The sequence below is a fragment of the Syzygium oleosum genome, unplaced genomic scaffold, assembly GCF_021117445.2.
Source record: "Syzygium oleosum isolate NSW1041296 unplaced genomic scaffold, Sole_v2.1 Sole_v2.27, whole genome shotgun sequence".
Lineage (NCBI taxonomy): Eukaryota > Viridiplantae > Streptophyta > Magnoliopsida > Myrtales > Myrtaceae > Syzygium > Syzygium oleosum.
In genome coordinates, this window is record NW_026607511.1 from 478,542 (window position 1) to 497,065 (window position 18,524).

The following is an 18,524-nucleotide window of genomic DNA, read 5'->3' on the forward strand; positions in this document are numbered from 1 at the left end:
TCTTCACGTCCAATTGTCGAAGCTGCCATCCCTGACTGAAGGCAAGAGAAATAACGGTGCGAATCGTTACATGTTTTACCACGGGACTAAAAGTTTCATGGAAATCTACCCCTTCTTGTTGATTGAAGCCTTTGGCGACTAACCGAGCCTTGTATCTTTCAAGGGATCCGTCAGCCTTCAGCTTGACTCGAAATACCCACTTACAACCAATGGGTTTGCACTATTTCGGTGGAGATACAAGGGTCCAGGTTTGATTGTGCATCAAGGTAGTGTATTCTTCATTCATAGTCGCTCGCCATGCTAGATCTTTATTTGCTTGAGTGAAGGAAGTCGGTGTTGGTATTGAGGAAGCTTCGGTTTGCAGGGCATAAGTGTGATTAGCCCGAAGTTGACGCCGTGCCAACGTTCCATCCTGCAGCCTTGTCACCATAGGATGAGATGAGGCAGCTGGCGATGAAGGAGAGTTGGAGGTGCTGTCACTATCGTTTCAAACATCAGTAGTGGGTGGATCTGGGAGCAAAGATGACTCCGATTTTGAAAAAGGTGTTGGAGAATTTTGTTGAACCTGTATAGGAGAAAGAAAATTAGTTGGGGCAGTAGAGATGCGCTCCATTGACTGAGGTTGTTGCACGTTTTCGTTCAAAAATGAAAGGAGCATAAGACATTCTGGAGCCGCAATAGTGGTTTGACAAGCATTCATTGGACCAGAGGTAGTAAAGGGAAATAATTGCTCATAAAAAATTGCATCGTCAGTGATGTAGATGCGATGATCTCTTAGAGAATAGCAACGGTAGCCCTTGTTGCACGACGGATATCCTAGAAAAATGCATAAATGAGATCTGGATTGGAGCTTGTTCTTTGCATAAGATCGAAGATTGGGGTAAACCACACACCCGAAAACCTTGAGGTGCTGAATAGAGGGAACAGCTTTATGAAGTGTCTCCCATGGTATTCGGTTCTGTAGAACTGGTGTCAGCAGCCGATTGATAATATGTACTGCAGTCTCAAATGCAAAATCCCAGAAGCGAGGCAGCACAAAAGCATGGTTAAGCATTGAAAGGCCCATTTCAACAATATGGCGATGCTTTCTCTCAGCTGTGCCATTTTGATGATGTTGATGAGGACATGAGGTCCTTTGATGAATGCCACGATCCTGTAATAAACGCTGAAAAGAGTCCGAGAGAAATTCGCGTGCACAATCACACTGAATGGCTTTAACTGTGGTGGAAAATTGATTTTCCACAAAATTAAGGAACACAGAGAAAATGGAGAGGAATTGATCACGAGATTGCAACAAGTATAGCCATGTAAATTTGGAGTAGTCATCAACAAAACAAATAAAATACCGATTATTAGATGTAGAGGTTACAGGAGCTGGACCCCATACATCAAAGTGAATTAACTGCAATGGAAAGGTAGACCTATGATGGGTGGGTGCATGAAATTGACTATGACTCTTACTAGACATACATGCAGGACACGGTGAGAGTGCGACCAATGATTTATTAAGAACTTAACCAACAACTGAGAAGGCGGCATAACCAAGTCGGTTGTGCCACAGACGAACAAGATTGGTTGCAGAGGCTTAGAACATGGACGGAGATGACGATTGCGAAGAAGACGCTGGAATGAAATAAAGGTCGTGATCAATTTCAATTTCCCCTTGAAGTAGAGTCCTCCCCATGTGACGACACTTCACAGAAAAGGAGTTTGATGAGAATAGGAAATCACAGTTGTTTTCTTGACAAAACTTACGTACAAATAGCAAATTCTTTTTGATTGTGGGAACAACGAGAACATTAGACATAGCAAAATGAGGAGAAACATAGCTACCTGTGTGAGTAATGGGTAGATGGGACCCGTTACCTATGGTGACTTGTTGGGATCCAAAATAAGGCTAAACATTAGACAGATCGGAAGGATTATTTGTCACATGGTGGGTAGCACCAGAATGAGGATACTAGGATTCACTGGAGAAGATGGAAGGTGGAGGAGGAATTTCAGCCGAGTTGAGTTGAGGAGAAAATTCGGATGCTGGATGCTGAAGATATCTGTCACGGCAAACATTGGCACTGTGATCGTATTTGTTACAAATCTGACACCGAAGATTGCTTCGTCTCTGACTCTAGTTATTGCCAAAAGACGGATTGAAATTGGTGTTGAGATTCCGATTGTGATATTGCTGGCCAGCCCCTCGATAATTTCTATCTCTTCCTTCTTGATTCCGTTTTTGGAAAGAATGCCCATTACCTCGAGAATATCTGACAGCATGTTGTTGTCGTGATCTTTGAGGTTGTGAGGAAACCATTGTAGGCCCATCAAAATGTGCAGCAAATGCAGCCGGTGGAGCAACACTAGACTCCATGAGGTCTAAGCGTGCTTCATGGGACAATATGAGACCGTGAAGGGCATCTCTAGTCATTGTTTGATTTTGACTTTGCACTGATATAAATACTGCAAGACTTTGATATTCGGCTCCCAATCCACGAAAAATGTGAGTTTGATACTCATGATCGGAAATAATCTCGCCAATCGAAGCGAGTTGGTCTACAAGAACACTGGCTTGTTGAAGAAATTCCGTAACTGTTTGGTTACCTTTCCGAAGAGCTTGCAGCTGCATTCTAAGATGAGTTGTTCTAGCAAGATTATGAGCAGCATAAGATGTACCAAGGAATTCCCATGCTTCTGCGGATGTGTTGAAATTTGAAAGCTGACCGACGATGGCGTCGGATGTCGTGCTAAGAATCCACCCAAGTGCGATTTGATCGCGTGTTACCCACTCGTCATATGGTGGGTTCGGAATAGTGGTGGTGGTTCCATCTGCTTTTTGCACAATTTGGCTAGGTGGACATACGGAAGATCCTTCCACAATTGGTAGTAATTTGCTTGCTCGAAGACACAGTAATAGGCGTGCCCTCCAAATAACAAAATTGTCTCCTGTGAACTTGACTCCATTTGCTCGACAGGAGATGGAATTTGCAGGAATTCCGGTGGCTGTGGATCCAAGTACCTGGTTTGTTAAGCCAAAGATGGTACTTGAGATCGAAGCAGATGTTGAAGAAGGCGAGGATGCCATTTGAGAATAAAAGAAAGCTTTTGCTAGAAAAGCTCTTATACCATGTTAAAATGTAAAACTATATTGTAATTTTTATGAATGTTTTTGTACATCTTTATCTCTCTTTTCAGCTTCTATTTATAAGAAGTTAAGGATATAAACAAATCAACAATAAATCAGAAAGAAATCAAGGAGTGATTGCAAGAGATTCGCTCAATATCAGGAGCGATTGCTGAATATCGGGAATGGTTGCTAGAGATATGCTAAATATCAGATTCTAGATTTGATATCCTTTGACAATTTCAATAAGAGTTTTGACAAGGGATGATTGTTCAAAATGTCCTAAACGTTATTATACACCGACCGATTCAATCCCAAACCTTTCAGTTATGACAATTTAGTCCTAAACCTTTTGAAGTTTTGCCAATTTTGTCTCAACTTATTATTTGGATAATTGGCCAAAAGGACTACATTAACAAATCGTCAAAATGTTTAAAATTAAATTGGCACAATTTAAAGGATTAGAACTGGATTGGCTAACGTCCAAAAGGCTTAGGACTTTTTGAATAATTTTCCCGTTTTGACAATGTTAAGAATGAGCCCAAGCTAATTTTAACAGAGTGTCCGATCTCGTTGAACGATTGATCAATCTCCCACCGGGGTGCAACAATCACCTATCCCAAGCTGGCTGACTTCTCTTTGAACGTTCGATCAATCTCCCATCAGGTGCAACAATCACCCGTCCCAAGTCGGCCCGACTAATTGTTAGAGGATCTAATTCCGTCCTCCTCCTCGAGGCGCTCCGAGAGAATGCACGAGGGCGGCGATTCGAACACAGGTCCTGCACCAAGAAAACCAAGATTCAATTGCCAGTCTCGGGTCATATCTGATGTGAATACTCCCATCAGTCCTACCGGTCTTTGCCTTTATGTTGCATCCGTTCCGCCGCTTCGTTGCCCGTGTGGTCCTTTCCCTAATTTTAGTTTCTTTTAATTAATTATCATTCTAAATTTTGTTACTTTTTCCCCTCTTGAAATGTAATAGTAACATTCCGACCACAAAAAAAAAACAAACATGTAGTAATAACACAATTTGTGGGGGCCCATTGGAAAAGTTACATAGTTTAATAATATAACACGTGCTAGCTACGAAATCCGACAATCTCCATATCTAACATTCCACCTAATTACACTTCAAATTTAAAACGTGGAATTGAAAGAGCGACTTTTATTTTTCAAAATTTTCTTTTCTCTTAGCATTTCCAAAAGTTCACTTTTGATATGAGTTTTACAACGAAAATCATTTAAAACATATACAAATTCGACATACATAAAGTCATCTAGAATTTTTTTGTCCTGATTTCTCAAACCCACGGTGTGTATCGCCTTGCATTTTGATATTTCCGAGGAACAACCGAAAGTACTTTTCTTAAACGAAAAATCTAACGAGCCCTTTTAAAATCACAATCACGTCACGAGTTATATGTACACATCAATTTTTTATTCATTTGATTCAAGATATAACTCTAAACTATACTAACTTCTTTTCTTTCCCATAGCGATACTACATATTTGGTTCACCACTAATAATTCAACATGAAATGCATCACGTTGCAATTTGACATATATTATAGGTGGTTTTTTTGTCGTTTTTATCGATATATGTTACATTTTTAGAGCCCATTGAATGCATAGAATTTTTGTCTGTACGTTTGAATATGATATGCATTGAGAACAATAATGTATCTCCATATCATTTTATTGAGAAATTAAAGCATGGTGGCCAAAATGTGCCACCTAAGTTTTTTTTAGGTGGTGGCAAATTACCTAACGATATTTTGGTTTTTAAACCTAAGCTGAGCATAATTCGGTTCAAATCGCCGTAATATGATTTGGAGAGGTGATTTAAAAATTATGTCCACCGCACCATGTTGAAATTTAATGGTTTGGTTCGGGGTAGATTTTTTCCCGAACCAAACTAAACTGCAAACTGAATTAATCTTTGTATAGTATAATTCGAATTTTTATTTTTATAGTAGGGGAGATATAAGTAGGTGAGGAAAAACAAGGAAAGGCAGAGAGGGAAAGACTCCAAAAGGGGAAGAAGAAAACTGAAAGAAAGAGACGCGAGTAGGTGAGAAAAATCATATTATTGCAGTGGGTTTCAATTTTTCATGCGAGCCGAACCGTGCTCGCACCTTGGCAACGCGATATGGGGTTGCTTTTGGGCGATAGCAGCATTGTTGCTTCGCTGCCGGCCATCCACATTCGTCGCCCCTCTCTCTAGTCAATTTCTTTTTTTTTTTTTAATTTCCTGTCCTAAATTGCATTAAGACATGTTATCATATTTGACTACAAAATTAATCATTCTTACCACCTATTTTTGTACATACTATATGTCACACCCCGAAATCTACCAGGATGGGAATGACACGACCGTCCTTCCACCCGAAAGGCGCAGCCTCAAACCACCCAAAAGTCCCCACGACAACGCTCTCACTCTATAGGCTACTAACCTGAAATGATTGGGAAAAGAGAGGAGTGAGCAACCACAGCTCAGTAAGCAGTGCTTATCTCTTCTAAGCAGATCGAGCAACCACTATGCATAAAGCCATACCAGAATTTCAAAAGCCAAACTCAAGATATCAAATACATATAGAATCACATAAGAGTTGTTTCATTTCATCAAAGCTTTGTACACGTCACAAATACACATTTTAATCCACCATCACAATTCAAACTATCAATGGTCAAGTCCATTGATCAATCTCTATAAAAACCACGTCAATGGTCCATTCCATTGACTAATCTCAAATCACACATCAATGGTCTATTCCATTGATAAATCTCATATCGCATCACATGTCGATAGTCCATTCCATCGACCAATCTATTGCTCAATATCTAACCATGGTCACGACACAAAACCTTGTGACAAGGCTACCAAGATTCCCCCCTTTGCAAGGTCTCCACCTACAAAGCCGGTGGCTCGACCCAGAAGGATATCCTAAACTGGTATGCATACCCCCAAACTCCTCAATGGGTTCACAAGCATATTAAGCATCAAACAATCATCATCCAATGTCATAAATCCAATCCAGAATACAATCTCATAAACCAAACAATTAACTTTTCACAACATAAATCATCCACCATTTCTCAAATCATTCATAAACCAATTTCACAAACCAAGTATATAACATTTCACAACTCAACTCAATCACCAAAAATCCTTTTTGTAAAGTATTTCTCAAATCATTTGAGAACTCATTTCTCAAACCATAATACATTTCCAATACCCATTTCAAATCAATATATATACCTCGTTTCGCAACGTCATTCCCAAAACATATCTAAAACCTTTTACAAATACCAAAATATAGTAAATGCCCGATCCATACTTTTATGCAACAAATATGTTGTTTCACAGTTCATTATATATCGAGTCTATTTCGCTTTCAAGACATGAGTTTCGAAATTTATAGAAGAGATAACACCACTCACCTGGAATTCCCAAAAATCAAATAACAACGCTCACTTGAACCGACGATTTCGTAATCCTATCAATTAAACGAGAATCGATGTCAAAACCAAGTAAAATACTATGATAACTACGAAATGGCTAAACAATGCTTAAACGCTAACAAGACAACTCAAAGGCGCCCACAAACTGCTCATCCAAAGCGATTATCCAAACCGTCCGCAACGCGGAACTTGAGCGCGAAATTTGATCGCACCATAAATTCCTCCACCGAACCCCGTTTCAAGCGAGCTTATAGTCAATAGAAAGCCCATTGAGAGCACTACAAGAACCCCAACTTGGCCGTCCCAAAATCAAGCCGAAAACCGACGAAAAACAGCCAAAAAGCCACTGGTCGCTCACTGTTCACCTTGCGCGGCCAACTTCAAAAATTCATATTGGGCAAACCGTAAGTTCAAATCAAGATCAGTAAAATCTCACGGCTCCACGACACTCTAAACTACCAATTCTATATATATACACAGCTCAACAACTCAAAAATTGGATTAGGCGGCTTGAATATTACCCAATTCCGAAATTTGAACCCTAACCCGAAAAATACTCCGATAGAACGAGCGAGAGGCTCGAATACTTACCGGATGTTGCGATACGAAGTAACTCCGGCTTGGCGAGACTCACGTGGCGAGTACGCATCTCTTTCTTCTTCTTCTTCTTCTCTTCTTTCTTTCCTCTCTTTCTTTCCCGATTGTCTTGTAAGCTCTCGATCTTCTCTCTCTCTCTCTCTCTCTCTCTGTCTCTAAGCTGTTTTTTCCTTTATATAGCTGAAGTCCACTTCTTCTTCTTCTTCTTTTATTCTTTTTGACTTGTCAACTCTTCTTTTCTTTTGTTTTTTTCTTATTTTTGGATAAAAAGTCCAAATATTACACTATACGTTTTTTATGACTGGTTTGTCCTCAAAAAACCAGCAGCGCAGTCTGAACTTGCAGCAAAACTTGGCCAAAGTCGATGTAGGGGCACGTTACAACCGATTTCAAGATGACAAGGGGCAACTTAAAATATAACGGAAACTTCGGGGGGCAAATTACAATCCCAGAAACTTAGAGGACATAATATAAAATGCGCCTGTGCATGGACTTGACATTTGCATCGTACTTACAAACATCTTTGGAATATGTGTTATTTAATTTCTGGCGGCATTTCGGGTCGATTCTCAGGTTTCCATCCATAAGCTTGATATTTCGACTTGCCATATTCTTTTCTCAATCTAACAATTACGATCTCACACGGTTGAATGAGTTTTAATTTCTTTGACAACAAAGTTAAGCTTGCTGTTGGAATTTAGAAGAGTAAGGTGAATCGATGAACCTATCTTAAAGACTGTGATTTCCTTGACAGAATTCATGAGCCAATGCAATTAGCTCCGATGTGGACAACTTGTGGATCATCACGTTAACGATTTCCGGCAGCAATTGACTGAAAAGACTACATTGGAATTTCGCGCAAAGGTATTAAGACTACATTGGAATTCCGGACAAGGCTTTAAGACTACATCGACAAAATTGGAAAGTTTAAGACCGATTTAGTAATTTTCCCATAGGTTTGGCATTAGAACAATTAATATGAAATCTCATGTTGAATATGACCACTCTTACAACAATACACCTCATGCTTGGAATTAATGTTTTTGCATTCGGTTTTGACTGTAAAGAATTAGCCATGAAAACCGTACGATAAAAAACAATGCTACTTACCATAACATAAAATCCAAAAAATTTGATACTTACACCAAACAAAACCTGTCTGCACTTCCTCCTCCTCCGTTCAATAATCCGAACGTTAGGTTCGGCTGGCGGATTGAGCCACCGGTGACTCCACCCTACTTTCTCAGCCGCCGGAAGAGCCTGTTTTTCCCACAGGATTTTATATCAATATCACAAAGATAAAAAGAGAATCAGAAAGGAACATGGATGAATCCCCGCGCTGGAAATTGAAGGGCGTTGGACGATTTGAGAGAAGCAGCAGCCCTCGTTTGACTGCCGGGGGAAAGCATTCAAGAAGTAATTGCACAATGGATAAGAAGTAATTGCACATTGGGGTTGGGGCTCCTCAAATACTAAATGTCCTTACTCGTCTCTTCACTGTCGAAAGAACTTAATTACAAGTAGACCTATCAAAATGGATCATAAGCCTATTTCTTAACTTATATATGACGGCTGAGTTGTTGAATGTGTTAGTTATATTTAAGAAATTGGTCATAAATGAGTTTAAACATAATATAGGTGTTAAATAAGTCATAAATGGGTTTATAACTTACTTAAACCCAACTCACTTTTATAACTCTCTCTTCATTCTCCCTCGCCCTCACTCTATCCCGCGCTCACTCACTCCGTTCTCATCTCAGTTTGATATGAGTTTTTCTAGATTTTGTTAAATATGGAAGTCTTTTCACAATATGGGTCAGGTCGGGTCGGGTCTGGGTTGAGTATTGGTCGGCCGGATTGGATATGGATCGTTAGATTTGTATTGCATAGAAATTGGTCGGAGCGGGTTAAATAGATCTATTTGGATCGGATCATTTTCGACCTGATCCACCCATTTGAGGGATCTAATTATAAAAGAGCTTGCCAACAAGAAAATAGAAGACGTAATCAAAACAACTATGAAAGACTGACTTGACGTAAAATTAGATAGGAACTTGATAAAACTAAGAGAGTTCTAAACATATAGAGCAAAGAAGAAGAAAAAAATCAAATACCCAAAAGCCATTGAATGCTGAAAACAGATGATTGGTGTTGAAGGTGGGTTAGAGGCCAACTGACCCCACACCTAACTTTCTTATCCAGTATGAACAACAACCGTGTGCTCCATTCATGGTCTGTCCCTTTCCTTCTTTGCCTTTTCACTGGGCTTTGGACACTCATCAACTCCTCATCTTCTTCTTCTTTTGGGAAGGTTTGGCACAAGGAAAAAAGAAACAAGACAAAGCCACTATTGAATTCAACGAAGTCACCCTGCTATGGGAAAGCACTAGAAGTGGGTTTGCTCCTTTCTATGTACTGTTTGTGTCTGCTTCATGATCAGTTTAGGCAGGCATATGCTCTTGAAATTATTCCTAAGTTTCTCTCGGCAGATTTAGCGCTGGCACATAAACTTGAGCAGTGAATTATTTGCGTTTCGCATGCACATAAGCTCAAGATATAAGGGAAATTTGTCCAATTAGTCATGGACTTACTGTATGTATACCAATTCAGTCCTAAACTTTTCGATTTTGCCAATTTACTCCTAGACCTGTCACGCCCCGAACCCCCGTCGAGCCCGCGACATCCCGCCTCCGGTCGAACAGAGTGTGACGTCCCAGGAATAACGTCGCCGACCCAACGATCCATCAGAGTTAACTCGCGGCGGAAGCAATAAAAAATCCCGGACATTAAAATTGGAGAACACCAGGAAGGAACAAATCGACAAACCACCAAGCATATATTACACTTCCAAATATTTACATCATCCGCCAATACAAACCACAAAATAATTTATAAGCACACCGAACTATGAACTCCAAACCACCAAAATATCAAGATCAGCTCTCTAGGTCAGCACTATCCAAAAATGGGGCGCATCCTCCTCCCAGAACTATCCCCTACGCCCTCTCGAAGGCGTCCACTCTGACTCACTGTCCTCGGCATCACCACCTGAATCCTCCGCAGCTGTCTGCTCACCCGACGACTCCGAGTCGACCTCAATCTCGACATTCAGGCGGGGGCTCTGAAATGGTTTGGTTGAAACAACCATGAGATCACATCTCAATAAGTCACAACCTAAGCCCCACCTAGGCTATCACGTAATTCCAGACACATCTAAACGCGCAACCAAACAACCACACAACCAGCAATCAAACGTTCACACATACCTGGACTCTCTGCATACGCACCATGCACGTTAGCCCACAATCCCAACATACAATTCTTGCACACATGCCATCACACACTTTCCACATATCAATACACACGCCAATCATACCACAGCAATACATCACAGCCGCGTGCGTGCCTCGATTATAAAGCAAAACCTACTTGGGCACGTCCCATACCATGCCTAGCAGATTTTACCCCATAATCGCGCACTGCATCACGCGATACAAACACACTCGCACACTAACTCACACCATGCATCACTTTCACAATTCTCACATGTCAAGCCAAATCCCGCTCGTTCTCAACCTTTCCACCACTACCGTGCCCGCGTAAAACGCATCAGGCCAACGGTCTTCTGACCTCGTCAGGCATCGACACCCCGTCGGGCCGGGCATTGTCACCTCGTCAGGGACGGCATCGTCCCGCGTAAACGAACACGCCTCAGGACGGAATCCTACACACACTTTCCTTCTACCGCGCCCGCGTAAAACTCATCAGGCCAACGGTCTTCTGACCACGTCAGGCATTGTCACCCCGTCGGGCCGGGCATCGTCACCTCGTCAGGGACGGCATCGTCCCGCGTAAACGTACACGCCTCAGGACGGACCTCACCCCGCGTAAACGTACACGCCTCAGGGTCTCACTTTTCAAACCAATCCTACATTCCAGTACCTTCGTTCCACTCAAACCACATTTGTCACACGGCCACACCTACACACTGCCAAACACGCACACCTCACACACATTTCACAATTTCACATTCTCGTCACACGAACACGCCACCCAATCACACATTCTTGGCACGCGAATACAATACGCGAATGCACTATCACACCACCACATCTCACGGCCAAACACACACGGCATATCATCAATCCACATTCAAACACACATGCAGGCTCAATTCCCGCCACAAGGGCAGCAACCATTCAACCTCGACACCCCCACCATTCCGCTCATAAAAACGAACATCCAAAAAATCAGGGTAAAATTGGGCAGTTTATACAGTGACCGAAATCCCATCAAAATAAATAGTAAACGAACTCCAAAAATTCTCAATTTTGGATATGTCACAAAACACATCCCGATAAACATTTCTTATGAGAACACGAAATCCGGTTCAAACTGCAACCATGCCTTTTTGTCCCTCGAAATCAGACCAAAATCAGTTTGCTCCAACAGAATATTTTGTCCTCAAAATACATTTATTTCAACACCCAAATCACCTTGAAAAGCGTTGAAATTTTTATATGTTATAGCCACGAATTTCCACAACAACTTTTGTGAAGGAAGAATTTTGAAAATAGGCCTGGAAAAATTTATAAAAATTCGAACAGACCCGAAGGTCGGATGAACAGTAAATCGGACAGTTTTATTTCGGTCCAAAGATGGACTTCCGAATGACCTCAAATGATTTCCAAAAATTCCCAAATTAAAGTATGTTGTACCTCAAGATATTGGAAACAACTTTCATGAAGAAACCTTCCTCAAATTCGGCACACAAAATTCTCTACAAAAATAGAAAGCCGGGTGGGTACAGTAACCGCGAATCCGCGATTCACCCCGAACCTCACGGATTCAAGCCCGAACCGATTTCTACCGAATTCCAACCGCCAAAACTCATTTCCCGATGTCTAATCCAACCCGCAACACCCGCTAACAGTCACGATCAGCCATCAACAACCACGATCAGCCACCAAAAACCATTATCGACACCTTAATCACCCTCTAAATCCTCTAAACCATACCCGAACGAGTCCGAAAATACCCGACGTCCTAAATAGGGATTAGATCGCGACTTACCCGAACTCTAGACTAACTTGGCTAGAGCGGCAAGGGGGAACGGCTGGCCGGCGGCGATCGGCAGTGGCGGCTTGCTCCGGCGATGATCGGCGGTCCAAGGCCAAGAGAGAGATGAGAGGATTTTTGGTGAGGGAGAGAGGGAGAGAGTTCTCTGTTGGGGGGGGGTGCCGTGAGAAGAGAGGGAATGAGGAGAGAGAGAGAGGAGAGAAACAATTAAATATTTGGTCCAAGGTTTGACCAAATTTTTTTCTTGATTCCAATTTTGCCCCTAAAACACTTGGTCCACATTCTTCCAAACCAAAATATCTAAGGGTGTTTTTGTCCAATATTTTGGGGCTGATATTTATCCACATTTAATCCCCAAAATTCGGAATACCCAAAAATAGGCCTATAGGCAAAATCGTAATTTTCCGGTCCCGGACGAAATTCCAATTTTCGCACATACGTGTTCCATATGTGCGTGGCCAACATAATATGACATCAGAATCGCGAAATTCACTTTCTAAGTCCTCGAAAATCGACTGCGAAGTTCCGGGAATAAAATAATATTATTTTTCTAATTTTTTTCGAAATTCCAATTTTTGTCCAAAACGACTCCTAGTATGCGTGGCCACCCAAAAATGGCATCGGCCTCGAAAAATAACCTCAAACGGCCTCAAAATCCAACACCGGCGCCCACAGGAGCAAAATCGTAATTTTCCCAGCCCCGGACCGAAATCTATTTTTTTGCAGAAAAGGGTGGCTCCAAGGTTGGCCAAGCCGAAAACGTCATCGGCCGCTCAAAATTGTCACTTTCAAAATTCTCGATTCCCGGGCCCGAATTCCAAGAAATGACTAAAATTGACCAATCGCGACTTTAGCTTATCTCTTGCTAACGGGTGGCTCATTAGGATTACGCACTCTCGACCCGTGACCGACACTAAGTCAAATCACGTTTAAGTTTGCTCGAACCAAGGCGACCTCGATCGTCATATAATTGCGAGGGTCTGTCACTAGTGCCCTTCGGACACGATCAATCAAATAGACCGGTTTCGGTTGGCTCAAAACATTCCCTCGTCAATCCATATAGTCGAAGATCGAACCCAGGTCGAGTTCTTTGGTCGTGCGAACTCAATCCCGTAATAGCCCTACCCCTAAGGTTAGCATCCCGAGAAGGCGCGGTTCCCAGGTGAGATCTCACTATAGCGCATTGGTCAAATTCATTTCCTAAATCCCGGGAAAAAGGATCGAAAATTCAGACTGTTACAAGACCTTTGCGTGAAAGTACTATGCAGTGATAACTGAACCGTCATGTTAGCCATTTCCGGTAAAAATTGACCGGAAGAACCACATTGAAGTTTCATGCAAAGGTTTAGGACTTAAATTGGCAAAATTGAAAAATTTATGACTGGCTAAATAATTTTTCCCAAGATATGCCGCTCAAAACAACAAAAAGGAAAAAACTGAAGATATGAAAGAATATGTTAATAGTAAAAATTAAACATCTCAAGGAAATTAAGTGGTGCAACTATAAAATCAAATATCTCCCTTCAACCGTAGTAAAAATTAAACATCAACCAATTTCGATCAAAGGAACCAAGCTAAACCGATTCACTCACCATAAGGAACCCAAAACAACTTGCTATATTCCCAAGTGAAAACATCAAAAATCAATGAACTTTGGCTGATCAATCCCGAGAAAGCCAAAAAGGACCCGGTTGCCGAAACCCGAAACGCAATCTGCCTGAATCGAAACATCAAACAGACCTGTTCACGAGGCCAGGCAGATTCTACAACACATGTCGTCGTCGTCTTCCTCCGCCGGGCACTGCTCGTTGTCGTCTAGCACAAATCTTCAACCGCTTTGCTCGTCGGCGAGCTGGGGGTGTTGGCACCGAGCTGCAAGGGAGATCGAGACAGGCGCGGAAGTGACGCCCGAATTGGGCTCGGAATCGCAATTTGACTTTGGGCCTGAACTAAAAGCCCAAAACTGGAGGCCCAAAAGGTCATGAGAATAATATTTATGTAAAATTCGAAAGAGAAAAAAAAAAGAAAAATCAGATGATCGAAGAATAAAAGTAGACGATAAAACAATAGTAGAAAATACGGAGAATCTCTTAATTATTTTTAACAGTAAATCTCAACTATAATAAATTGCGATTATTTTTAGGGATTTAACTGAAGTGCCGAAGACGATGGGATACAAAGCCAAATCCGTTTTACATAAAAGGAGGAGGGGGGCTTCACTTCACTGGGGGGCCCCAAAAATCGTGAGTGAGAGCTGAGAAGGGGCCACACAATTGAACATACATGTCCATGAGAGTGAGAAGAAGCGGGAATTCAATTCTACAAGTGTGACGGCCCAAGCCAAGCGGCGGTGCGTCTGCGCCACTACCCCGGACGTGCGCAGGGAAATGGGGTACCTCTCTTGTCCCGGCTTGGGCTTCTACATTTGTGTAACGCGTTTTAAAGTTGTGAGAGTCAGTGGGCTCAAAGTGAATAATATTACACAGTGTAGATGCGGGGTGTCACAACAAGCATACTAGAGAGGAACACGTGTGAGGGAGAGGGAGAGGGAGAGGGAGAGGCCTCGGCTGAAGTTTTCTTGCGGCCGAGAGCCTGACCTACACTGTGCTCTTGACCCGTGCTGTTCTTTGCTTGCACTTCCCGATCGACGAAGCCACCTACTGCTGCTCTCGGCTTGATTCACCTGCTTCTTTTGCCGTCCAGCTGCGACGACTTCAGCCCGACGTCCCCGCACGACCAGACTGGCTTTGCCATCGAGCTATCTTCCAAGCGGTGGGCCGCAATCTCACTAGTTTTTCTTTAGACGATTTACTCGATTTTGTTGCAGACCTTCGATTTGATAGACACGGAGTCACCGAGGAACAGACAAGTGAAGAATTTGATTGTTGGGCTTTGAGAATCAAAGTTCAATAATCAAAGAAAATCGTGACAAGAGCAACCAGATTCGGTCAAAAGTTGAGTGGCTATCAAAGCCTGTTATTGGTCAAAGTAAAAAGACCAAAGAAAATTTTCTTTGGGATAGCTAGTTTTCTGTGGAGTGCCACCGCGAGCCCACCGTGTGCCTTTTTGCTGTCGGGCGCTTGCTTTGTCACCGCCCCATTCCGCGAGTCACCGTCCACAGGTCCAAACTTGGAGAGCAAATATTCGAATAAGGTAAAAATCTCGTTTAATTTATTTTTCGAGTATATTGTTTCCTTATTTGAAATATTGCAATCTTATGCAAATCTTTGAGTAATATTATCGTATCCAATAAGTTCCCGAATAGCCTTTAAATTATGAATTATTTCCTAATTTCACAACGTGCATATGATGGACGGTCCGATTTCATGCCCGAAATATGACTCGCGATCGCACGGAAAATCGTCAATCCGATCTCCCGCCCGAGATATGATTCGCGATTGTGCGGAAGATTGAACAATCCGATCCTCATGCCCGAGATATGATTTGTCAATCTATTGTTTCTAAATCTAAATGGATGTGATTGGGTGTCGTGTTCATTGCTATTTTTTTCGTCTTTTGTTTGAATTGAATTGATTGTCTTTCCATAAAAAAAAAATACAAAAAGATTAGGTAAAATTTGAGTAGATAATATATTGCATGTTTAGGATAAATTTTTATTATTTTCTTAAAATAGATTAGATTCTTTTCTTAGATATTATTATTACATGTTTAAATTAAGTTAGTTTTTTATTCCGAATTTAAATTAAAAAAATATAAAAAAAATATCACGTGCATGTCATATAGATTAATTGCATCATGCTTGCATGTCATCTTGCCACGTCATTCATACCTTGCCATGTGTCATTGCTCGCGTGTCATTAGAAATCGTACATCTAGGTTCATTTGCGTGCCATATTAGAGATAGTGCATTTAATTATTGTTAGAATTTGGACATTTAAATAAATCGTATGTCGCATGTCATACTAGACGTAGAATGCATTGCATAAAGTTTAGTTTTCGTTAAATCAAAGAAAAACCTAAAAAAGATTTGAGTGAATTTGTATGTTAATTAGAAATCATATTAGGGTTGTTAATGAGATTTTCTAATTGACATTGCAGATGCTTTCGTTGTTTTGAGGTAAGTCCCTACTTTACAATTTATTTATTGCTTTGCATTATTGAGTGTTATATTATTGGTTGCGCACCCGCATAATCACCTCGCATGTTAGTAGATAGGTTTAAAACAATCCAAGCTGCCTGTAAATATTTTTTTGAAATTAAAGAGAAAAGGTACCAGAAGGGCATTAGAGTAATCTAGTATAATCAAGTCCTCGAGTACATAATCTCTAGTTCGTAGGAGTAAAGTAATTCTTCCGATACTTTACTTAGGTTTCTAATCGGCTCACCAAAAAATAGATTAGTGACGATTCCTAATTGAAATGATTTGCATGTTAAGAACTTAAATCATAAGTCGCGAATTGGTAGGGCTTGGTAGGTTCCGAATTAGACTTAGACTTCATAATCCATTAGTTGAACCCCTAGGTAGTGCATCTTGGGAGGTTAGGTCGCGACAACATTGAAAAACAACTTTAGTTTAATCGGTGTTTGGAAAAATCACGCTTTGCAAAGCACTTTGACTTTTTTAAATTAAAAAAAAACTCAAGACCAATGAAGAACTAGCGACCAGCAAGCCTCTAACGAGGCCAAATCTGGCATCATCAACCTCCGTTGGGTCATGTGACCCAAGGCGGCCGTCACCTAGGTTTGCGTGACCCAGGCCCGGTCACCTGGTTTGCGGCCTAGGTTGCGCGACCCAAGCGACACCTGAGGTCACAGAACCTCAAGCCTTGTTGGCTGGGGTCACGCTTTCCCCAGGCAATGGTCGCCGGGGTCACACAATCCCCCAAGCAACTATCGCCGGCCTTTGTCTAGTTACTCTGTGCAAACCACGGGGTAGATGAACAGTGCAAGATTGGAATAAAAAAATATTAAATCCAAGACTTGCATTACGAAAATGCAGCACTTTTAAAGTACCTTCGAACCTACTTTGGGCCAAAGGCCTCGAAAATGTAATTGCATGTCCCCAAAGCTCTCCAAAAATTTTGCCAAACACCGTTTGTATTTGTCTGAGGGCCTTAAGGCTCCAAAGGGCTTTGGCAAACCTAACACACCACATCGGTTATGGCTTCTTTACGATTGTATTTGAGAATAATATTGCATTTATGAGATTCCCTCTATAAGTACAGTTCGTGGCCTAATGTTAAAGGGAAAGGGCGGGGATGGGTGACTGGTAATGGCGACCCCAAGGTGAAGATCCGAGATTAATTAAGTTACCTCGCCCCCGACTCAACCTCATGAACTTTTGGATGCACAAGGGCACGTTTACCACTGGGCCATCCTTGCCGGTGGTAAGGGGGGTTCAATTTTTGTTGAAGGGATAAAAGCTGCTAGTGTGGTTGCACACCACAAACCACAAAAATTACATGGCACGGTACATAAACCCGAGATACACCATATGCATCAAATAAGAATGGCTTAATATACAGTTAGGAAACAGATTTGTGTGTTCTTTAGGCCCTTTTTGAGAGTGCATGGAAATTGACCTCGCAAAGCCACTGGGTTCGGGGCTGAGGATCGGGGATTTCACGCAAAGGGTCGACTTCGAGGGTCGGAGGACATATGCTTTCGTTGCGGTAGATGGGGGCATAGGACCGGTGGTGGATGCATGGGAAGCTGGACGGCGAAACAGAGTGCGGTCCGCAATCTGTTTTGTTTGATAGGCAAACATGTTTCCTTCAGATTGTCGTTTATGTTGTCAATAGTTTATGTAGATGGGAAGCAAATCGCTGTGCAATAGAATAAGTGTGTAGTGATGGAGGAATCTTTTGCTGGGTCTTTCTTGATCCTCCTCTTGCCTTGCTGTACATTGTTTGGATTAGTGTAGGAATTGTTACCCAAAGGTTGTCAACTTTGGGCTGTATTTTCTGGTTTGATGTGCATGTACTGTGGTTTATCCAGTAGTTTCCTGTTCTGTTTCCAGGGGAGTACAGCTAGCTCTGCTCTCTTTCACCAATTCGCCCGGTTTGCCCCAGGGCGAGGGCGTTCTCTCATTCACGCCTTAGGAAGCTGATGATGTGAGATCAATTTCTCAAACTGAGGTATGGGCAAGTCTATGGGCTAATCAGATGAATTTCTCGGTTTTATGTAGCGAATACGGTCCAATTGCTACAACTTCATCAAGGACGGTGGTTCGGTCGCATTGTGGCTCTGCCTCCAACTTTAAAAGAAAGACATCAATGTGAAATGTCTCCCGAGTGATGACTACCGGC

The 18,524-nt window shown here is 41.8% G+C and overlaps 2 long non-coding RNA genes across 2 annotated transcripts in view; both read right to left on the reverse strand.

The window, feature by feature from the left end:
- Positions 1-3,506: 3,506 nt before the first annotated feature.
- LOC130135127 (uncharacterized) overlaps positions 3,507-18,524 on the reverse strand; it is a 29,265-nt gene continuing 14,247 nt past the window's right edge. The window contains exons 2-4 of the long non-coding RNA XR_008814609.1: positions 7,171-7,249; positions 3,970-5,570; positions 3,507-3,896 (exon numbers count right to left, since the gene is read on the reverse strand). This is a non-coding gene — a long non-coding RNA (uncharacterized LOC130135127). The remainder of the gene's footprint in view (positions 3,897-3,969; positions 5,571-7,170; positions 7,250-18,524) is intronic.
- On the reverse strand, positions 9,987-12,408 carry LOC130135124 (uncharacterized). Its single transcript, XR_008814606.1, has 2 exons — positions 12,250-12,408; positions 9,987-10,297 (listed from the first exon to the last, which is right to left on the reverse strand). It is a non-coding gene; the product is annotated as an uncharacterized LOC130135124 (long non-coding RNA).